The sequence below is a fragment of the Arachis ipaensis genome, chromosome B10, assembly GCF_059453495.1.
Source record: "Arachis ipaensis isolate K30076 ecotype BB chromosome B10, ASM5945349v1, whole genome shotgun sequence".
NCBI lineage: Eukaryota > Viridiplantae > Streptophyta > Magnoliopsida > Fabales > Fabaceae > Arachis > Arachis ipaensis.
This window is the reverse complement of record NC_142435.1, coordinates 99,954,163-99,978,833: the sequence shown is the minus strand read 5'-3', so window position 1 is coordinate 99,978,833 and position 24,671 is coordinate 99,954,163. Positions and strand designations below refer to the sequence as shown.

The 24,671-nt window shown below is 38.7% G+C and overlaps 2 non-coding genes across 2 annotated transcripts; one reads left to right on the top strand and one right to left on the bottom strand.

The window, feature by feature from the left end:
• The first annotated feature begins 5,173 nt into the window (after positions 1–5,173).
• On the top strand, positions 5,174–5,281 carry LOC148581060 (small nucleolar RNA R71). Its single transcript, XR_015899721.1, has one exon. It is a non-coding gene; the product is annotated as a small nucleolar RNA R71 (small nucleolar RNA).
• Positions 5,282–18,657: 13,376 nt separating this feature from the next.
• On the bottom strand, positions 18,658–18,765 carry LOC148581059 (small nucleolar RNA R71). Its single transcript, XR_015899164.1, has one exon. It is a non-coding gene; the product is annotated as a small nucleolar RNA R71 (small nucleolar RNA).
• Between the last annotated feature and the right edge of the window lie 5,906 nt (positions 18,766–24,671).

Here is a 24,671-nt window from a genome sequence, read left to right as displayed (position 1 = left end):
TTCCAATTGCGTTGGAAAGTAGACATCCAGGGCTTTCCAGCAATATATAATAGTCCATACTTTAGCCAAGAATAGATGACGTAAACTGGCGTTCAACGCCAGCTTTCTACCCAAATCTGGCGTCCAGCGCCAGAAAAGGATCCAAAACCAGAGTTGAACGCCCAAACTGGCACAAAAACTGGCGTTCAACTCCACAAATGGCCTCTGCACGTGCAACACTTAAGCTCAGCCCAAACACACACCAAGTGGGCCCCGGAAGTGGATTTATGCATCAATTACTTACTCATGTAAACCCTAGTAGCTAGTTTATTATAAATAGGACCTCTTACTATTGTATTAGACATCTTTGGATTACCCTATGATCCTTTGATCATGTTTTGGGGGCTGGCCATCTCGGCCATGCCTGGACCTTCACTTATGTATTTTCAACGGTAGAGTTTCTACACTCCATAGATTAAGGTGTGGAGCTCTGCTGTTCCTCAAAGATTAATGCAAAGTACTACTGTTTTCTATTCAATTCTTCTTATTTCGCTTCTAAGATATCCATTCGCACCCAAGAACGTGATGAAGGTGATGATTATGTGTGACGCTCATCACCATCTCCCCTACGAACACGTGCCTGACAAACACCTCCGTTCTACATGAAATAAAGCTAGAATGAGTATCTCTTAGATCTCCTAACCAGAATCTTCGTGGCGTAAGCTAGAATGATGGCGGCATTCAAGAGAATTCGGAAGGTCTAAACCTTGTCTGTGGTATTCTGAGTAGGATTCAATGATTGAATGACTGTGACGAGCTTCAAACTCGCGAGTGCTGGGCGTTAGTGACAGACGCAAAAGGAGGGTGAATCCTATTCCAGCATGATCGAGAACCGACAGATGAATAGCCGTGCCGTGACAGGGTGCGTGAGCATATGATTCATTGAGAGGAGGGGATGTAGCCACTGACAACGGTGATGCCCTTTCATACAGCCAGCCATGGAAAGGAGTAAGACTGATTGGATGAAGATAGCAGGAAAGCAGAGGTTCAGAGGAACGAAAAGCATCTCCATTCGCTTATCTGAAATCCCTGCCAATGAATCTACATAAGTATCTCTATCTCTTTTATTGTTTATTTTAATCTAATAAAGTATCATGTTTAAATCCGCCTGACTGAGATTTACAAGGTGACCATAGCTTGCTTCATACCAACAATCTCCGTGGGATTCGACCCTTACTCACGTAAGGTATTACTTGGACGACCCAGTGCACTTGCTGGTTAGTTGTATCGAAGTTGTGACAATTATGAATTAAGATCAGAGCACCAAGCTCTGGAGCCATTACCAGGAATTGTTCGAGCCTGGAGATCACAATTTCGTGCACCAGACACAAATATAAATAAACATAAAGCTCAAAAATCGAAAAACAGGAAAATAAATAAACAAGGAGATTAAGGAATGAGTCCACCTTAGTGAGGGTGGCGTCTTCCTCTTCTTGAAGAACCAATGGTGCTCTTGAGCTCCTCTATGTCTCTTCCTTGTCTTTTTTGCTCCTCCCTCATAGCTCTTTGATCTTCTCTAATTTCATGGAGGATGATGGAGTGCTCTTGGTGCTCCACCCTTAGTTGTCCCATATTGGAACTTAATTCTCCTAGGGAAGTGTTGATTTGTTCCCAATAGTTTTGTGGAGGGAAGTGCATCCCTTGAGGCATCTCAGGGATTTCATGGTGAGGAATCTCCTCGTGCTCATGTTGAGGTCCATGATCTCTTGTTTGCTCCATCCTTTTCTTAGTGATGGGCTTATCCTCTTCAATAAGGATGTCTCCCTCTATGTCAATTCCAGCCGAATTGCAGAGGTGACAAATGAGGTGAGGAAAGGCTAACCTTGCCCAAGTGGAGGACTTGCCAGCCACCTTGTAGAGTTCTTGAGGTATAATTTCATGACTTCCACCTCTTCTCCAATCATGATACTATGGATCATGATGGCCCGGTCTATAGTAACTTCAGATCGGTTACTAGTAGGAATGATTGAGCGTTGAATGAACTCTAGCCATCCCCTAGCCACTGGTTTGAGGTCATGCCTTCTTAATTGAACCGGCTTGCCTCTTGAGTCAATTTTCCATTGAGCTCCTTCCTCACATATGTCTTTGAGGACTTGGTCCAACCTTTGATCAAAGTTGACCCTTCTAGTGTAGGGGCGTGCGTTCTCTTCCATCATTGGCAAGTTGAACGCCAGCCTTACATTTTCCGGACTGAAATCTAAGTATTTCCCCAGAACCATGGTGAGCCAATGCTTTGGATTCGGGTTCACACTTTGATCATGGTTCCTAGTGATCCATGCGTTTGCATAGAACTTTTGAACCATTAGGATCCCGACTTGTTGAATGGGGTTGGTGAGAACTTCCCAACCTCTTCTTTGGATCTCAAGTCGGATCTCTGGATACTCATTCTTTTTAAGCTTGAAAGGAACCTCAGGGATCACTTTCTTCTTGGCCACAACTTCATAGAAGTGGTCTTGATGGACCTTTGAGATGAATCTCTCCATCTCCCATGACTCAGAGGTGGAAGCAATTGCCTTCCCTTTTCTCTTTCTAGAGGTTTCTCTGGCCTTAGGTGCCATTAATGGTTATGGAAAAACAAAAAGCTATGCTTTTTACCACACCAAACTTAAAATGTTTGCTCGTCCCTGAGCAAAAGAAGAAAGAAAGAAAGAGAAGAAGAAGAGAAATGGAGGAGAGGGAGAGAGGGGTGTATTCGGCCAAGGGGAAGAAGAGAGGGTTGTGTTGTGTGAAAATGAAGAAGGAATGAGGGGTTTATATAGGAGTTGGGAGGGGTTTAAGTTTTGGCCATTAGGGTTGGGTTTGGGAGGGAAAATATTTTGAATTTGAAGGTAGGTGGGGTGTTTTTGGGAAAGAGAGGATGGATTGTGAGTGGTGAAGAGGTGATGGGAAAGAGCTATTGAGGTGATTGGTGAAGGATATTTGGGGAAGAGAGTTATGAAAAGGTGTGAAGAGGAGAGAAGAAAATATGGGGATCCTGTAGGATCCACAGATCCTGAGGTGTCAAGGATTTTTCATCCCTGCACCTTTTAGACGTGTAAAACGCCCTATACATGCAATCCTGGCATTTAACGCCAGACTGATACCTGTTTCTGGCGTTAAATGCCACTTCCATGCTCTGTTCTGGTGTTTAACGCCAGGTAAATGCTTGTTTCTGGCGTTAAACGCCAACTTCGTGCCTATCTCTGGCGTTAAACGCCAGATAGATGCTTGTTTCTGGCGTTTAAATGCCAGATTGCTCTCCTTCAAGGTGTGCTATTTCTTCTGCTATTTTTCATTTTGTTTTTGATTTTTCAGTAGCTTTGTGACTTCACATGATCATCAACCTAAGGAAAACAGAAAATAACAATAGAAAATAAATAAATATAATTAGATAACATTGGGTTGCCTCCCAACAAGCACTTCTTTAATGTCAATAGCTTGACAGTGAGCTCTCATGGAGTCTCACAGATGTTCAGAGCATTATTGGAACCTCCCAACACCAAACTTAGAGTTTGTATGTGAGGGTTCAACACCAAACTTAGATTTTGGTTGTGGCCTCCCAACACCAAACTTAGAGTTTGACTGTGGGGGCTTTGGTTGACTCTGCAGTGAGAGAAGCTTTTCATGCTTCCTCTCCATGGTTACAGAAGGAGATCCTTGAGTTTTAAACACAAGGTTGTCCTCATTCAGTTGAAGGATCAATTCTCCTCTGTCCACATCAATCACAACTCTTGCTGTGGCTAGGAAGGATCTTCCAAGGATGATGGATTCATCCTCATCCTTCCCAGTATCCAGGATTATGAAATCAGCAGGGATGTAAAGGCCTTCAACCTTTACTAGCACGTCCTGCACTTGTCCATAAGCCTGTTTTCTTGAGTTGTCTGCCATCTCTAATGAGATTCTGGCAGCTTGCACCTCAAAGATTCCCAGTTTCTCCATTACAGAGAGTGGCATGAGGTTTATCCCTGACCCAAGGTCACATAGAGCCTTCTCAAAGGTCATGGTGCCTATGGTACAAGGTATTAAAAACTTTCCATGATCCTGTTTCTTCTGAGGCAATGTCAGTTGATCCAGATCACTCAGTTCATTGATGAGCAAGGGAGGTTCATCTTCCCAAGTCTCATTACCAAATAATTTGGCATTCAGCTTTATGATTGCACCAAGGTACTTGGCAACTTGCTCTTCAGTAACATCCTCATTCTCTTCAGAAGAATAATACTCATCAGAGCTCATGAAGGGCATAAGGAGGCTCAATGGAATCTCTATGGTCTCTAGATGAGCCTTAGATTCCTTTGGTTCCTCAAAGGGAAACTCCTTGTTGATCACTGGACATCCCAGGAGGTCTTCCTCACTGGGATTCACGTCCTCTCCCTCCCCTGTAGGTTCGGCCATGATGGTTAAATCAATGGCCTTGCACTCTCTTTTTGAATTCTCTTCTGTATTGCTTGGGAGAGTACTAGGAGGAGTTTCAGTAACTCTTTTACTCAGCTGGCCCACTTGTGCCTCCAAATTTCTAATGGAGGACCTTGTTTTATTCATGAAACTTAAAGTGGCCTTAGATAGATCAGAGACTATATTTGCTAAGCTAGATGGATTCTGCTCAGAATTTTCTGTCTGTTGCTGAGTGGATGATGGAAAAGGCTTGCTATTGCTAAACCTGGTTCTTCCACCATTATTAAAGCCTTGTTAAGGCTTTTGTTGATCCTTCCATGAGAAATTTGGATGATTTCTCCATGAGGGATTATAGGTGTTTCCATAGGGTTCACCCATGTAATTCACCTCTGCTATTGCAGGGTTCTTAGGATCATAAGCTTTTTCTTCAGAAGATGCCTCTTTAGTACTGTTGGATGATTCCTTCAATCTATTCAGACTCTGAGAGATCATATTGACTTGCTGAGTCAATATTTTATTCTGAGCCAATTATGGCATTCAGAGTATCAATTTCAAGAACTCCCTTCCTCATAGGCGTCCCATTATTCACAGGATTCCTTTCAGAAGTGTACATGAACTGGTTATTTGCAACCATGTCAATGAGTTCTTGAGCTTCTGCAGGCGTTTTTTTTAGGTGAATGGATCCACCTGCAGAATGGTCCAGTGACATCTTTGATAGTTTAGACAAACCATCATAGAAGATATCCAGGATGGTCCATTCTGAAAGCATGTCAGAAGGACACCTTTTGGTCAGTTCCTTGTATCTCTCCCAAGCTTCATAGAGGGATTCACCTTCCTTTTGTCTGAAGGTTTGAACATCCACTCTAAGCTTGCTAAGCTTTTGAGGAGGAAAGAACTTGGCTAAGAAAGCCGTGGCCAGCTTATCCCAAGAGTTCAGGCTATCCTTAGGTTGAGAGTCCAACCATATTCTAGCTCTGTCTCTTACAGCAAATGGGAAAAGCATAAGCCTGTAGACCTCGGGATCAACCCCATTGGTCTTAACAGTATCACAGATCTGCAATAATTCAGTTAAGAACTGAAAAGGATCTTCAGATGGAAGTCCATGAAACTTGCAGTTCTGTTGCATCATAGAAACTAATTGAGGTTTAAGCTCAAAGTTGTTTGCTCCAATGGCAGGAATTGAGATGCTTCTTCCATGTAAATTGGAATTTAGTGCAGTAAAGTCACCAAGCATCTTCCTTGCATTGTTATTATTTTCGGCCATGTTTTCTTCTTTTTTGAAAATTTCTGTCAGATTTTCTCCAGAGAGTTGTGCTTTGGCTTCCCTTAGCTTCCTCTTCAGAGTCCTTTCAGGTTCAGGATCAGCTTCAACAAGAATGTTCTTATCCTTGTTCCTGCTCATATGAAAAAGAAGAAAACAGAAAAGAAAATATGGAATCCTCTATGTCACAGTATAGAGATTCCTGTATGTGAGTATAAGAATAGAAGAATAGAAGAAGAGAAATTCGAACACCAAGAGGAAGAGAGGGTTCGAATTTTGAGAATAAATAATTAGAAGGAGATGAGAGAGAGAGAATTTCGAAAATTAATTAAATTAAAAATAAAATTTAAAGTTAAATTTCGAAAATTAAAATTGAAATCAAATTAAATTAAAAATTAAAACAATTAGTTAATAAAAAGAAAGAATTTTGAAAAAGAGGGAAAGGATTTTCAAAAATTAGAGAGAGAATTAGTTAGGTAGTTTTGAAAAAGATATGATTGAAATAGTAAACTTTTAAAATCAATCAAAAAGTTAAGTGGTTAATTGAAAAAGATTTGAAAAATCAATTTTGAAAAGATAAGAAGTCAGAAAAGATTTTGAAATTGATTTTGAAAAAGATGTGATTGAAACTTATTTTGAAAAAGATTTGAAAAAGAGATTTAAAAAGATTTGATTTTGAAAATTAAAGTTGATTACTTGACTAACAAGAAACTAAAAAGATATGATTCTAGAGTTTAAAGATTGAACCTTTCTCACTAGGCAAGTAACAACTTAAAAATTTTTGAATCAATCACATTAATTGTTAGTGAGATTTTTGAAAATATGAAATAGAAGTAAGAAAAAGATTTTTTTTTTTTGAAAATCATTTTGAAATTTTCGAAAATCATAAAAGAAAAATGAAAAAGATTTGATTTTTAAAAAGGATTTGAGAAAGATAGAATTTTTAAATTGAAAATTTGATTTGACTCATAAGAAACAACTAGATTTTAAAAATTTTTGAAAAAGTCAACTCAAATTTTCGAATTTTATGAGTGAAAAAGGGAAAGATATTTTTTTGATTTTTGAATTTTTAATGATGAAAGAGAAAAACATCAAAAAGACTCAATGCATGAAAATTTTGGATCAAAACATGTGATGCATGCAAGAACACTATGAATGTCAAGATGAACACCAAGAACACTTTGAATGTCAAGTTGAACATCAAGAACTTATTTTTGAAAAATTTTCAAGAAAAGAAAACTTGCAAGACACCAAACTTAAAAATTCTTATTCTTTAGACATTAATGATTCAAGAATGCATATGAAAAACAAGAAAAGACACAAAACAAGAAAATATGAAGATCAAATAAGAAGACTGGCCAAGAACAACTTGAAGATTATGAAGAATGCAATGCATGAAATTTTTGAAAATAATTTTTTTAGAAAATTAAAAAGATGCAATTGACACTAAACTTAAAACTTGACTCTAGACTCAAACAAGAAACACAAAAATATTTTTGATTTTATGATTTTAAATTTTTTTCAAAAATAAGAAATAAAAATCTTAAAATTAAAATAAAATTACCTAATCTGAGCAACAAGATGAACAGTCAGTTGTCCAAACTCGAACAATCCCCGGCAACGGCGCCAAAAACTTGGTGTGCGAAATCGTGATCGTTCCTTCCTTGGTAACGGCGCTAAAAACTGAATACGCACGTTCATGTTCTTAATTCTGTTTCACAACTTCGAACAACTAACCAGCAAGTGCACTGGGTCGTCCAAGTAATAAACCTTACGTGAGTAAGGTCGATCCCACGAAGATTGTCGGCTTGAAGCAAACTATGGTCACCTTGTAAATCTCAGTCAAGTGGATTCAATTGGTTATAAAGATTTGATAATTAAAACATAATTGAAATATAAACTAGGATAGAGATACTTATGTAATTCATTGGTGAGAATTTCAGATAAGCGTATGGAGATGCTTTCGTTCCTCTAAACCTCTGCTTTCCTGCTGTCTTCATCCAATCATTCCTACTCCTTTCCATGGCAAGCTTTATGTAGGGCATCACCGTTGTTAATGGCTACATCCCATCCTCTCTGTGAAAATGGTCCAATGCGCTGTCACTGCATGGCTAATCATCTGTCGGTTCTCGATCATACTGGAATAGGATTTACTATCCTTTTGCGTCTGTCACTACGCCCAGCACTCGCGAGTTTGAAGCTCGTCACAGCCATCCCTTCCCAGATCCTACTCGGAATACCACAGACAAGGTTTAGACTTTCCGGATCTCAAGAATGGCCATCCATGGGTTCTAACTTATACCACGAAGATTCTAATATCTCGGACTCGGTCCTCTGTATTAGATATCTAAGAGATACTCATTCTAGCTTGTTTGCATGTAGAACGGAGGTGTTTGTCAGGCACGCGTTCATAAGTAAGAATGATGATGAGCGTCACATAATCATCACATTCATCATGTTCCTGGGTGCGAATGGATATCTTAGAGAAGGAATAAGCTTGAATTGAATAGAAAAATAATAGTACTTTGCATTAATTCATGAGGAACAGCAGAGCTCCACACCTTAATCTATGGTGTGTAGAAACTCTACCGTTGAAAATACATAAGTGATAATGGAGTTCATTGGTCTCAGCCCTAGAGGGGGAACCAGAAGAACCAACCTCTGAATATAGTAGTAAAAAGTCTTATTTAAACTAAACTAGTTACTAGGGTTTACAGAAATGAGTAAATGATGCAAAAATCCACTTTCGGGGCCCACTTGGTGTGTGCTTGGACTGAGCATTGAGCTTTACACGTGTAGAGGTCCTTCTTGGAGTTGAACGCCAGTTCATAACCTGTTTCTGGCGTTTAACTCCACTTTGCAACCTGTTTCTGGCGTTTAACTCCAGAATGCAGCATGGAACTGGCGTTGAACGCCCGTTTGCGTCATCTAAACTCAGGCAATGTATGGACTATTATATATTTCTGGAAAGCCCTGGATGTCTACTTTCCAACGCAATTGAGAGCGCACTATTTGAAGTTCTGTAGCTCCAGAAAACCCACTTTGAGTGAAAGGAGGTCAGAATCCAACAGCATCTGCAGTCCTTCTTTAACCTCTGAATCTGATTTTTGCTCGAGTCCCTCAATTTCAGCCAAAAATTACCTGAAATCACAAAAAAACATACAAACTCATAGTAAATTCCAGAAATGTGAATTTTAATTAAAAACTAATAAAAATATACTAAAAACTAATTAAATTATACTGAAAACTATGTAAAAACAATGCCAAAAAGCGTATAAATTATCCGCTCATCAAGTATACCAAAGTAAGTATTTTAGGTATTGTACATTCCTAAAGGCTGACATTGGAATAGGAGATTAGAGGAGTTTTCTAGAAGGTAAGAAAACAATCAAGTTAAGTCAAGTCAAAACATACAAACTCTTGGATCAAATGGCAGGGAATTGTGTGTGTGTAAGGCCCAAATGAAGGTGAAAAAGTAATTAATAATGGCATCCAGAGACAAAAAATTAAAGAAGGTGAAACTACTTTATGAGATATTCATTAAGCTTATTTGAATGGTATTACTTAGCATTCTAAATTCAATAACCTATTGACTATTGTAGCTCAAATCTGGAACAGGCAAATTATCAAACAGTTGGATTAAAAAAAATTTAATTTGTATAGTATCTGCTCTCAAGCAATCTGATAACAGCCCAAAATTCAAATCCAAAGCATGAATCTCACGAGGAAAAAAGAAGAAGAATCCAAAGTAGAAAAAATCAACAAGTTTTGAAGCAATGCACAAACAAAATAGAGTCCATACTCTGGTTTTTTCTTCAGAACACCAACTATAACATAGTATAATTTCTCAAGTGATAAAATATTCTAAAGAGTTGAAGTCACAATTCAGAAACAACTATATGAGATATTCATTAAGCTTATTTGAATGGCATTACTTAGCATTCTAAATTCAATAACCTATTGACTATTGTAGCTCAAACTAGGAACAAGCAAATGATCAAATAGTTGGAATAAAAAAAATTAAATTCGCATAGTATCTATACTAACTAATTAAATCTGACCACAGCCCAAAATTTAAATCCAAACCATGAATCTCGCAAGGAAAAAAAGAATTCAAATCAGAAAAAACCAACAAGTTTTGAAACCAACTTGGATGCATCTAATCACTTCATGGGAAGTCAACAATGCATGTTAAAAAATTCTAAACTCAATCCACCAAATTTTTCAAGAAATGGTAATTGTAGACATGGATGTAAGTTAGATTTAGAATTCAATTATGTAATCTACAAAATTTGCATGATTAAATTTGTCAGAGAAACTCTATTTCATTGTCTGCTTTTTAACTGCTTCAGCTCATCAATTTGCTTTAGCATAAAACATCTACATTTAAATATTCCATTAGAAAAAATATATAATAAAAAAAATACAAAATCGGCCATCAGATGTCTGAATAAGTTCATTTGATCAAGCAAAAAAAAAAAAAACAACAAAGTCAGATGAATTTTCAAAGTAACAACAACCCCAATCAGCAAGTAAAACAAATAAAAGGATACAAATTTAGGTTTTAATCATTTTTCAAGCCGTTAAATGATCCAAACATGAAATGGGCGATAAAGTTGATCATAGAAAAGTATGAACTGAATCGAAATGTAGCTGAAAAAATCGCAAGCTAAGACAATAGAAGAACGGACCTAGGGTTTGTGGTGAACGAACGTACAAGAATGAGTTCTCCTATGCCGCCGTAGTTCATCAATTCATGAGTTCACAGATTATTGTACCAAATCCCTAAATTGAAACCCTAAAATCGGAACTCTACTCTCTCAAATTTTAGAAACCAAATGAAGTTGGATGCATACCTTCTCGACGATGGTGACCGAATGAAGAGAGCAGCGTTGATAAACCCCTATTTTATGATTCATCTTGTGCTCAATTAAGTATTTTTATCAATTCTTCACCCACTTATTCATATGAATTGCATGGTTTTACAATTCCTTCCTTATTTTACGATATATGAGAAAACATGTTTCCTATGCTTTAAAATTATTTACTTTAATTATCCTTTATTACCATTCGATGCTTTGATTTGTGTGTTAAGTAATTTTAGGCTTTATAGGGCAGGAATGGCTTAGAGGACAAAAAGGAAACATACAAAAATGGAAGGAAAGCATAAAAATGGAGTTTTGAAGAAAAGGTAGCGATGCGCACGCGTGGACGACGCGCACGCATGCCTAAAACAGAATAAAAATGGCGCGGACGTGTGAATGACGCATACGCGTGACAAGGAAAAACTCCAATTGACGCGACCACGTGACCCACGCGCACGCGTGATGGAAGCCACGTGCAGTAATTTGCAGAAGTCGCCCCCAGCAATTTTTGGGCCCCTTTTTGGCCCAAATCCAAGCTCAGAAACACAGAATATGAGCCAGAGAATGGAGGAATCAAGGAGAACAATTCATACAACATTCATAATTCACAATTTTAGGTTTTAGATGTAGTTTAGAGAGAGAGGCTCTCTCTTCTCTCTTAGGTTTTAGAATTAGGATTTCTCTTATTTTATGGTTATTTTCATCATACCAGGTTCAATGTTCTTTTATTTTTTATGTTCTCTTCTACTTTTATTTACTCTAATGCTTTTACTTGTATTTGACTTATGTTGCCCAATTGGCTTATGAACTCTTCATGTTAAGATTTGAATATTCTATTTAATGCAATTTGAGGTATTTCAGATTAATGATTGTTTTATTCTTTTTATGATGCTTTCAATTTAATTTAGATTTATTTTCTCCTTTTGGCTTTGGTTAAGTAATTGGTAACGCTTGAGTTATCAAACTCAGTAGTAGATTGAGATTTTGGAATTGCTGATTGATTTGGATCACTCTAAAGCTAGTCTTTCCACAGGAGTTGACTAGGATTTGAAGATCAAATTAATTAGTCCACTTGACTTTCCTTTATTTAGTAAGGGTTAACTAAGTGGGAGCAACAAACAATTCTCATCACACCTGATAAGGATAACTAGGATAGAATTTCCAGTTCTTACACCTTGCCAAGAGTTTTCTTTATAATTATTAATTTATTTTTCTTGCCATTTAAATTACTTGTTCTCTATTTCAAAAACCCAAAAATACACTTTTTTCCATAACCAATAATAAATTATACTTCCATGCAATTCCTTGAGAGACGACCCGAGGTTTAAATACTTCGGTTATAAATTTTATTGGATTTTGTTACTTGTGACAACCAAACTTTTGTACGGAAGAATTCTCTGTTGGTTTAGAAACTATACTTACAACACGATTATATTTGTGAAATTCTTTATCGGCAGAAATCCGATCGTCAAGCGTCATCCTAATGTGAGCGCACAGAGAAGAAAAGTGTCGGTATGGTGAAGACGAGTGACGGCATCGTGAATGGTGAAGATGAGTGAGTGCAGAGTCTTCCTGGAGTGGTGACACCATGAGTGGTGAGTGGTGATGGCAGAGTCTTCCTGGAGTGGTAAGTGCAGAGTCTTCTCTGTTTTGGGGCGATGAGGGGCGTAAAGAAGAAGGGAAAAACAGCTAACAAGGGTGAGGGTTACGCATTCGTTTCATCTGAATTTGGCTGTATGTGTTTAATTTGTATATTATTTTTTTGATGGGGTTTAATTTGTATATTATTATTTGCTGTAAAGTGAAAAAAAATTTACTAAGTGTTGGACATTTGACCTAAGATACATTAGGCAACATTTTTAAAGCGCACATGAAACCTGACAAATAAGTTACCCTTCAAAAGCGCACTCTTTGGTGTAAAAAGTGAACCCATAGCTCTTAAGATAAGGCTACGCTTTATAAGTGATATTTATAATATCTAAGGAGACACTTTTCAAGTGATGCCACAAATGTGTTTCCTATTCTCCTACAAAAAGGAAACATAGAGAAAAGCGTAGCCTATTCTTTTCAAATGTAGTCTAAAAAAAGTGTGGTTGAATGGGTATTTTTCTTGTAGTGATAGAATAAAATTGGGAAGGAATTGTAAAATCATGCAAATTGTATGAATAAGTGTGCAAAGACTTGATAAAAACCACTCAATTGAGCACAAGATAAATCATAAAATAGTGGTTTATCAATCTCTCCACACTTAAATATTAGCATGTCCTCATGCTAAGCTCAAGGAGACAAAAAGAATGAATAGGGAAAAGTAAGACTCATGAAATGCAACCTATATATGAATGCAACTATATGCTAGGATGGTTCTATCTACTTGGTTAAAAGTAAATAAGTTCTCCAAGACAAACATGAATCAGATTTTACTAATTCAAATCATACAATAAAAGATAAGTAAACTTGTAAGAAGATAGCTCATGAAAGCAGGGAACATAGAATCAAGCATTGAACCCTCACTGGTAGTGTATATGCACTCTAATCTCTGAATTGTCTAGGGTTGATCACTCTACTCTTCTCTAGTCATGCTTTCTAAAACTTTGTTCTTCATCTAACTAATCAACATATATTTAATGTACTAATGCAAATATCATAAGGTTTTTTCAAGGTTGTAATGGGGCTAAGGTAAGGGTGAGGATATATGTATGGCCAAGTGAGCTATAACATGAATCTTTGACTAACCTAAGTTTTCACCTAACATACATACACTCTATATAACTCTAAAATCATGCCTAGCTATCCATAATCTCACTTTTTGTGTATTTCACATACTCATGTATCAAATTGTCTTTAAATTCATCACATATACATTGATCTTTTATTAAACTTAGCATTGGGGTAATTTTATCTCTTATTTATTTATTTATTTATGTTGCAGTAAATTTTTGGATTTTTCTCTTTTTTTTCTCTTTTTTTTTTGTGAACATGAAAGCAAACATAACATATCAATGCACATGGTTTTTCTGGTTTCACATAAGTATGCACCCAAAATTCCAATATCTTGTTAATAAAGCTCAACACTTTCTCATCAACCCAAGTTCTTACCATTCCCCACACTTAATTGACACACAATCTTTATCTTAAGCTAACCAAAGATTCAATTGGGATAATTATTTGTTTTTCCACTTAAGGCTAGTGATGTGGTAAAATACAGAATAAATGGAGATTAAAAGGCTCAAAGTGGAAAACAAGGGTAATTGAAGTGGTAGGCTATTTTGGATAAGTGAGCTAATAACAAATGATGACCTCAATCATATGTATACATGCAAATACACTAAACAATGGACATATATAATGGAACAAAGCAAAGATTGCAATCATAGAGAAGGAAAAACACAAGAATAAAAATCATGGTTAAATAATGTAACCATATAATTAAGCTCAAAACTCACAGGTTGTGTGTTCTTAGCTATAATTCATGTTCCAAATTACAATCTTCAAACAAGTTTAACATAAAGTTTTCATTTAAATTAGTGAAATGCTATAAAAAAGGGGTCTTGAAAAGAAACTCATTACTTTAACCAAGTAAAACATACATGCAAATAATTATTATCATGTAATCTATCCTATCTAATAAAAGAAAAGCTAAAATGTTGGTGTTAAGAGAGAGAGAGAAATTACCTCCGGAAGTCAAGGACTGACCTCCCCACACTTAAGGCTTGGCACGGTCCTCCGTGCCATCAGTAAGGAGCAAGGTAAGGCTGGAAGCATCGCCTCTGGTGTCTGGTTCGCCATGGCTCCCTGTGCTACTGGATGAAGGAGAGTCCGGAGTGTCCTTCTGTTATGGAGGTGGGTGTGGACCAACTATGAGTTCCTTCAGGTAGTTGTATCGGCGCTTGTTACGGTGTTCCATTTGCTCCATCCACCGGTCGAGCCTCTCAAGGATCTGAAGGAACATCTGCTGGGTGGATGGTGCCTGTGGTGTGGATGATGGTGGAGTAGAAGAAGGAGGAGGATCCAAAGATGGGCCGGCAGGCTGGCTTGCAGAGGGAACAGGTGGCTTGATGTACTTCCCATTCGGGATATACTGGTCGGCCCTTGGGATCATGGTCTTGGTATCTTCTGCCCGATAGGACACACCTACTGCAGAGACTAAATCTAAAACCAATGCGGGAAAAGGCAGGTTACCCGCAATCTGCACGTGTCCCATGGCCTGCCGGATGTGTCGGGGCAGGTTGAGAGGTTGCTTTGTCTGCTGTGAAGGTCGACTCGTGAGTGCTTGGAAAAATATAGTAGGACATAATCTGTGCCCACACGCGAGCCTCCAAGGTAAGTGATTGGGCTAAGATGCTTTTGGATTTTGACCGGTGCTGCCCATAGATCCAGGTGCTGCCAGGTTGGGCTATAACTCCAAGGACACTGGCCCAGTCAAAATGATACATCTGGCACTTAAGGGAGGCCTCTTGATAGGCGTCTAGCCCCTCTAGACTAGGTGGAAGCTCTAGTACTCTCTGTATGGAACTCTCGGAGACAGGGACTTGCTTCTGACAAACGTAGACAGACTGCAAAGTAGGCGAGTAGAAGTTTGAATAGAATTCAACTGCCCATGATAGGTTAACCGCTCACGGCTGCCTTCTTAAAAATCCCCACTGTCTCCTCTCAATTTGGGGGTCCACAAAATCAACAAAGTGTGTTGGGACAATGCGTAGATGCTCATTGTTGTAGTTCCTCTCGGCTAGGATGGGGAACATCTATTCGCAATAATGGTTGGTGAACCGTGTGGAGTCCCGTGCGGGAAAGGCTTTCTCTGCTTTATCAACTTTAATAATCCTTTTTATCCGCTTTGTAGGTGGCTGGACGCTGGTAGAAGGTGGCGCCTTAGCTGGTGGTCTCTTGGTTCGTCGCCTTGCCGGTGGCATTTCAGAAGCTTTCTCCTTTCCTTTCTTGATACCCATGCCTAAGGAAGAAAGAAAGAGGAAGAGTGTGAAATAGATATAATTCCAAACCGGAGGAAGAAAATTCCAAGTGATAATGAATGCCAAAGAAAAGATAATAGCTTAAATACATGGTAGCTACAACATGTAGGTAAGACATCAATTAAGAGCAAAAAGGAAACTCATAGAAAGTAGATGCAAGAGGTTAAAAGCATGCAAGCAAAAGGCATGAGAAGTATAATTCAAGCATCAATTATTAAATGTGCTAGATTAAAGAGCACTTGGAGGATGACAATTATGAATGATGATCTCAAATACATGGGGAATCCAAGTGTTGTAAAAAAGAGGCATGAAAGTAGAAGAGTAAAACAAAATAGGATTCAAAATGCCATAGGAGCTTTTTCACAAACACGTGGTGGGTAAGTTATAATAGGAATGAAAATAATGTATCCAAAATTTATATGAGAGCCACATTTCAATGTCAATTGTCAAAATTACTCCTCATTAAATCCATAAGTTCAATGATAATAAAGAATGACCCAAACAAAATTCTAACACCAACATAAAAATGCAAGAAAAAAGAAAGAAAAAGAAACTAGAAACAACTAAGCTAACATAAAATTGCAAATAAAGGAAAATAGATAAATACAAGAATTAAAAGAAGAAGAAAAGAGGGGAGGAAGAAAAGAACCTGAGTGAGAAGATGAAAGAGGGTAGAAGAAAGTAGTAGATGGTAAGAAGGAATAAGGAAGAAAGAAGAAAGAAGGAAGAAGAAATATGATTGAAAACGAATTAGGATTAGGGGAGGGGAGAAGTGAAATCTGGCGGTGGATTGATTTAATTGCGTCGCATGCGACGCGTACGCGTACAGCATGCGTATGCGTGGGTCGTGCAATTTTGAGTGTGACGCGTAAGCATCTGGCACGCGGGCGCGTGCCTTTGGTTGTGCGAATCACGCGAAGGCAGCCCCGCGCACGCACAACTCTCGGGTTGATTCGTGTTTGGGGCCATAATGACATATGACGCGTGCGCGTCAAGCATGCCCATGCGTGGATGGCTATTTAGGGAAAATGATGCGCACGCGTCAGGGACGCGTATGCGTGATGGGGTTTATGCGTCTAGCACAGTTCCAGCCCCACACCAACACAACTTTCGGGCTAAACACTCTTTTACGCTAATTTCCAGAGTCACGCGTACGCGTCAGGGACGCTTACGCGTGGTGTGCTGAAAGTGCAAGCGACGTTCATGCGTGAGGTATGCGTATGCGTGGACTCGCTTGTGCGCAAAGCACACTTCCAGAGCCACTCATGTCCAACTCTCTATTTGCTTCCATGGTGTTGCAAATTCACGCATGACGCGTACGCGTCATACACTTTTTTTTTTTTGCAGAATGCAGATGGTAAATGCAGAATGTATAAAGTGACACTTGATAAAAATATGATAAAACTAAGAGTAAAAAATGAAAGATTGTACCATGGTGGGTTGTCTCCCACCTAGCAGTTTTCTTTAACGTCCTTAAGTTGGACGGTCCACAAGCTCAGTCTTTTGCTGTTGGTGGATCTTCCAAGAGGAAGATCTCTAGCTCCTTGATGTTCTTTATCTTCTTACCATGATATAGCTTTAAGCGATGTCCATTGACCTTGATGAATTTGGAGCTTGAAGGATGACTGATGAGCGGATAATTTATATACTTTTTGGCATTGTTTTTAGGTAGTTTTTAATATGTATTAGTCACTTTTTATTTTGTTTTTATTATTTTTTAAATAAAAACCACATTTCTGGAATTACACAGAAAAAGCTGGGCGTTCAAAACGCCCAGTGAGGAAGGAAAACTGGCGTTCGAATGCCAGCCAGGGTACCTGGCTGGGTGCTAAATGCCCAAAAAGGTAGTATTTTGGGCGTTAAACGCCAGAATGGATACCATTCTGAGCGTTTAACGCCAGGATGGCACAAGAGGGAAGATTTTGTTTTTAATTCAAATCTTTTTCAAATTTTCATAATTTTTCAAAATCAAATCTCTTTCAAATCATATCTTTTCAATCATATCTTTTCAAAATCAAATCCTTTCCATTTTTTTTACTATTTTCGAAAATTCTTGCTAACAATTAGTGATTTGATTCAAAAATTTCTTCCTTGTTAAGAAAGGTTCAAAAATTGAATTTTAGAATCATATCTTTTAAATTTCTTGTTAGCCAAGACATTAATTTTAAAAATCAAATCTTTTTAATTGTTTGTCAATCATATCTTTTTAAAACCATATTTTCTCAATCATATCTTCTCAGCCACATCTTTTTCAAAAAAATGATTTTCAATCACATCTTTTTTATTTCTAATTTCAAAATCTTTTTTCAAAAATCACTTAACTACTTTCTCAATTTTAATTTTCGAAAATCATCAATCAATTTTTCAAAATTTCTTTTAATTATTTCAAAATATTTTTAAATTTAATTTCGAAAATTCTTTCCCCTCTTCTCACATTTTTCTATTTAAGGGACTAACATTCCTCCTCAATGTGTAATTCGGACTCCCTATTTCTATAAGTTCGAATTCTCTCCTCTCTACCTCCTCCTTCTATTCTTCTTTTCCTTTGACACCTCAAGGAATCTCTATACTGTGACATAGAGGATTCCATACTTTCTTCTCTTCTCTTTCATATGAGCAGGAGCAAGGACAAAGGCATTCTTGTTGAAGCTGATCCTGAACCTGAAAGGACCTTGAAGAGAAACCTAAGAGAAGCTAAAGCACAACTCTTTGGAGAGGACCTAACAGAAATTTTCAAACAAGAAGAAGCCATGGCATCCGAAAATAACAACAATGCCAACAATGCAAGGAAAGTGCTTGGTGACTTTACTGCACCTACTCTCGATTCTATGGGAGAAGCATCTCTATCCCTGCCATTGGAGCAAACAACTTTGAGCTTAAGCCTTAATTAGTTTCTCTGATGCAACAGAATTGCAAGTTTCACGGACTTCCATTGGAAGATTCTCATCAGTTTTTGGCTGAATTTTTGCAAATCTGTGACACTGTCAAGACCAATGGGGTTAATCCCGAGGTCTACAGGCTTATGCTTTTTCCATTTGCTGTAAAAGACAGAGCTAGAATATAGTTGGATTCACAACCTAAGGAAAGTCTGAACTCTTGGGAAAAACTGGTTAGTGCTTTTCTGGCCAAATTCTTTCCACCTCAAAAGATGAGCAAGCTTAGAGTGGAAATCCAAACCTTCAGACAGAAGGAAGGTGAGTCCCTCTATGAAGTTTGGGAAAGATATAAGCAATTGATCAAAAGGTGTCCTACTGACATGCTTCCAGAATGGAGCATTATATGTATATTCTATGATGGTCTGTTTGAGTTGTCAAAAATGTCATTGGACCATTCTGCAGGAAGATCTCTTCATCTGAAAACCCCTATAGAAGCTCAGGAACTCATTGAGATGGTTGCAAATAACCAATTCATGTACACTTCTGAAAGGAATCCTGTGAATAATAGGACAAATCAGAAGAAAGGAGTTCTTGAGATTGATACTCTGAACGCCATATTGGCTTAGAATAAAATATTGACTCAGCAAGTCATTATGATTTCTCAGAGTCTGTCTGGCATGCAAGCAGCAACAAGCAGTACCAAAGAAGCTTCATCTGAAGAAGAAGCTTATGATCCTGAGAACCCAGCAATGGAAGAGGTGAATTACATGAGAGAACCCTATAGAAACACCTATAATCCTTCATGGAGAAATCACCCAAATCTCTCATGGAAGGACCAACAGAGGCCTCAACAAGGCTTCAACAACAGTAATGGTGGAAGAAATAGGTATAGCAATAGCAGGCCTTTTCCATCATCTTCTCAGCAACAGACAAAGAATTCTAAGCAGAGCCACTCTGACTTAGCAACTGATCTCTCTAAGACCACTTTAAGTTTCATGACTGAAACAAGGTCCTCTATTAGAAATTTAGAGGCACAAGTGGGTCAGCTGAGTAAGAGAGTTACTGAACTCCCTCCTAGTACTCTCCCAAGCAATACAGAAGAGAACACAAAGAGAGAATGCAAGGCCATAAACATGTTCCACATGGCCGAATGCATAAAGGAGGGAAAGGCAGTGATTTCCACTGAGAAAGACCTCAATGGACGTCCACTGGCCTCTAAGGAGTTCCCTAATGAGGAACCATAGGAATCTGAGGCTCACACTGAGACCATAGAGATTCCATTGAATTTACTTCTGCCATTTATGAGCTCTGATGAGTATTCTTCCTCTGAAGAGGATGAAGATGTTACTGAAGAGCAAGTTGCTAAGTACCTTGGAGCAATCATGAAGCTAAATGTCAAGTTATTTGGTAATGAGACTTGGGAGGATGAACCCCCCCTTTCTCACCAAAGAATTGGATAATTTGACTAGGCAAAGGTTACCTCAGAAGAGACAGGATCCTGGAAAATTCTCAATACCTTGTACCATAGGCACCATGACCTTTGAGAAGGCTCTGTGTGACCTGGGGTCAAGTATAAACCTCATGCCACTCTCTGTGATGGAGAAGCTAGGTATCCTTGAGGTACAAACTGCAAGAATCTCATTAGAGATGGCAGACAATTCAAGGAAATAGGCTTATGGACTTGTAGAGGATGTCTTGGTAAAGGTTGAAGGCCACTACATCCCTGCTGATTTCATAATCCTAGACACTGGAAAGTGTATGGATGAATCCATCATCCTTGGCAGACCCTTCCTAGCCACAGCAAAAGCTGTGATTGATGTTGACAGAGGAGAATTGGTCCTTCAAGTGAATGAGGACTCCCTTGTGTTTAAAGCTCAAGGATCTACCTCTGTAACCATGGAGAGGAAGCATGAAAAGCTTCTCTCAATGCAGAGTCAAATAGAGCCCCCACATTCAAACTCTAAGTTTGGTGTTGGGAGACCATCATCATGCTCTGAGTACCTGTGAGGCTCCATGAGAGCCCACTGTCAAGCTATTGACATTAAAGAAGTGCTTGTTGGGAGGCAACCCAATTTTATTATATCTATTTATTTTCCATTATTATTTTATGTTTTCTGTAGGTTGATGATCATGTGAAGTCACAAAAATAACTGAAAAAGCAAAAACAGAATGAAAAATAGTATTAAAAACAGCACACCCTGGAGGAAAAGCTTACTGGCGTTTAAACGCCAGTAAGGGTAGCAGAATAGGCATTAAACGCCCAGTCTGGCACCATTCTGGGCGTTTAATGCCAGAAAGGGGTACAGAGCTGGTGTTTAACGCCAGAAATAGGCACAGAGCTGGCGTTTAAATGCTAGAAAGGGGAGAAAAGCTGGCGTTAAACGCCAGAAATGGGCAGCAACCTGGCGTTTAACGCCAGGATTGGCAACCAAGGGGCGTTTACATGCCGACATGGTGCAGGGATGAGGAATCTTTGACACCTCAGGATCTATGGACCCAACAGGATCCCCACCTACCTCAACTTACTATCTCTCTTCTTCACACTTTCCTATAACACCCTTCCCCAAATACCCCTCACCAATCACCTCCACTTCTCTTCCCCATCACCTATTCACCAATCACCTCTTCCCACTCTTCCCCAAAAAACCCACCCACCGCACATTTCAAATTCAAATTCTTTCCTACCCAAACCCAACCCCTAATACATGAACCCTACCCTCTCTTTCCACTCCTATATAAACCCAACTTCATTCCTTCATTTCACACATCATACACACTACTCACCCCCCTTGGCCGAACCACTAAACCCCCTCCATCTCCTCTATTTCCTCTTCTTCTACTCTCTTCTTTCTTCTTTTGTTCGAGGACGAGCAAACCTTCTAAGTTTAGTGTGGAAAAAGCTAAAGCTTTTTATTTTTCCATAACCATTTATGGCACCAAAGGCCGGAGAAACCTCTAGAAAGAGGAAAGGGAAGGCAAAAGCTTCCACCTCTGAGTCATGGAAGATGGAGAGATTCATCTCAAGGGTGCATCAAGACCACTTCTATGAAGTTGTGGCCAAAAAGAAGGTGATCCCCGAGGTCCCCTTCAAGCTCAAAAAGGGTGAATATCTGGAGATCCGACATGAGATTCGAAGAAGAGGTTGGGAAATTCTCACCAAACCCATTCAACAAGTCGTGATCTTAATGGTTCAAGAGTTCTATGCCAATGCATGGATCACCAAGAACCATGATCAAAGTGTGAACCTGGACCCAAAGAATTGGCTCACAATGGTCCGGGGGAAATACTTAGATTTCAGTCTGAAAAATGTAAGGTTGGCATTCAACTTGCCCATGATGCAAGAAGATGCACGCCCCTACACTAGAAGGGTCAACTTTGATCAAAGGTTAGACCAAGTCCTCATAGACATTTGTGAAGAGGGAGCTCAATGGAAGAGATATTCAAGAGGAAAGCCGGTTTAACTAAGAAGGCATGACCTCAAGCCCGTGACTAGGGGATGGTTGGAGTTCATCCAACGCTCAATCATTCCCACTAGCAACCGGTCTGAAGTTACTATAGACCGGGCTATCATGATCCATAGCACCATGATTGGAGAGGAAGTAGAAGTTCATGAGGTTATATCCCTAGAACTCTACAAGGTGGCGGACAAGTCCTCTACTTTGGCAAGATTAGCCTTCCCTCATCTCATTTGTCACCTCTGCAATTCAGCTGGAATTGACATAGAGAAAGACATCCTCATTGATTAGGACAACCCCATCACTAAGAAAAGGATGGAGCAAACAAGAGATCCCACTCATGGACAAGAGCATGAGGAAATTCCTCATCATGAAATTCCTGAGATGCCTCAAGGGATACATTTTCCTCCACAAAACTATAGGGAGCAAATTAACACCTCACTAGGAGAATTAAGTTCCAATATGGGACAACTAAGGGTGGAGCACCAAGAGCATTCCATCCTCCTCCATGAAATTAGAGAAGACTAAAGAGTCATGAGGAAGGAGCAACAAAGGCAAGGAAGAGACATTGAGGAGCTCAAACACTCCATAATATCTTCAAGAGGAAGAACAAGCCGCCATCACTAAGGTGGACCCGTTCTTTAATTTTTTTGTTCTTTATTTTCTGTTTTTCGTTCCCAATGCTTTATGTTTTAATTATGTTTGTGTCTTATTACATGATCATTAGTGTCTTAGTGTCCATGCCTTGAAGCTATGAAAGTCCTATGAATCCTTCACCTTTCTTAAATGAAAAATGCTTTAATTGAAAAAGAAAAAAGAAGTACATGAATTTCGAATTTTAAAACAGTTTAATTATTTTGATGTGGTGGCAATACTTTTGTTTTCTGAATGAATGCTTGAACAGTGCATATTTTTTATATTGTTGTTTATGAATGTTAAAATTGTTGGCTCTTGAAAGAATAATGAAAAAGGAGAAAAACGTTATTGATAATCTGAAAAATCATAAAATTGATTCTTGAAGCAAGAAAAAGCAATGAAAAGCTTGCAGAAAAAAATAGAAAAAAAAATTTGGCGAAAAAAAAGAGAGAAAAAAAGAAAAAGAAAAAGCAAGCAGAAAAAGCCAATAGCCCTTTAAACCAAAAGGCAATGGTAAAATAAAAAGGATCCAAGGCTTTGAGCATCAGTGGATAGGAGGGCCTAAAGGAATAAAATCCTGGCCTAAGCGGCTAAACCAAGTTATCCCTAACCATGTGCTTGTGGCGTGAAGGTGTCAAGTGAAAAGCTTGAGACTGAGCGGTTAAAGTCGTGGTCCAAAGCAAAAAAGAGTGTGCTTAAGAGCTCTGGACACCTCTAATTGGGGACTCTAGCAAAGCTGAGTCACAATTTGAAAAGGTTCACCCAGTTATGTGTCTGTGGCATTTATGTATCCGGTGGTAATACTGGAAAACAAAATGGTTAGGGTCACGGCTGACACTCATAAAGTAGCTGTGTTCAAGAATCAACATACTGAACTAGGAGAATCAATAACACTATCTAAATTCTGAGTTTCTATAGATGCCAATCATTCTGAACTTCAAGGGATAAAGTGAGATGTCAAAACTATTCAGAAGGAAAAAGCTAATAGCCCCACTCATCTAATTAAGACTGATCGTCATAGATGTTTTTGGAATTCATTGTATATTCTCTTCTTTTTATCCTACTTTGTTTTTAGTTGCTTGGGGACAAGCAACAATTTAAGTTTGGTGTTGTGATGAGCGGATAATTTATACGCTTTTTGGCATTGTTTTTAGGTAGTTTTTAATATGTTTTAATTATTTTTTATTATGTTTTTATTAGTTTTTAAATAAAAATCACATTTCTGGACTTTACTATGAGTTTGTGTGTTTTTATGTGATTTCAGGTATTTTCTAGCTGAAATTGAGGGACCTGAGCAAAAATCTAATTCAGAGGCTGAAAAAAGACTGTAGATACTGTTGGATTCTGACCTCCATGCACTCGAAGTCAATTTTCTGGAGCTACAGATACCCAATTGGCGCGCTTTCAATTGCGTTGGAAAGTAGACATCCTGGGATTTCCTGAAATATATAATGGTTCATACTTTGCTTAAGATTTGATGGCCCAAATAGGCGTTCCAAGTCAGCATAAAAATTCTGGCGTCAAAACGCCAGAACTGGCATAAAAGCTGGAGTTAAACGCCCAAACTGGCACCAAAGCTGGCGTTTAACTCCAAGAAAAGCCTCTACATATGAAAGCTTCAATGCTCAGCCTAAGCACACACCAAGTGGGCCCAGAAGTGGATTTCTGCATCATTTACTCATTTCCGTAAACCCTAGGTTACTAGTTCTCTATAAATAGGACCTTTTGCTATTGTATTTTGATCGATCTGTCTTGGTTACCCCCTCTGGGGCCGAAGCCAATGAACACTATTTTCACTTATGTATTCTCAACGGTGGGGTTTCTACACCCTATAGATTAAGGTGTGGAGCTCTGCTGTTCCTCATGAATTAATGCAAAGTACTATTGTTTTCTATTCAATTCAAGCTTATTCTTATTCCAAGATATTCACTCTCACTTCAACCTGATGAATGTGATGATCCATGACACTCATCACCATTCTCACCTATGAACGCATTCCTGACAACCACCTCCGTTCTATCTGCACTAGCTTGAGTGTGTATCTCTTAGCCTACTGGTTCACGATCAGAGTCTTCATGGTATAGGCTAGAATTATTGGCGGCCATTCCTGAGATCCGGAAAGTCTAAACCTTGTCTGTGGTATTCCGAGTAGGATTTGGGAAGAGATGACTGTGACGAGCTTCAAACTCACGAGTGTTGGG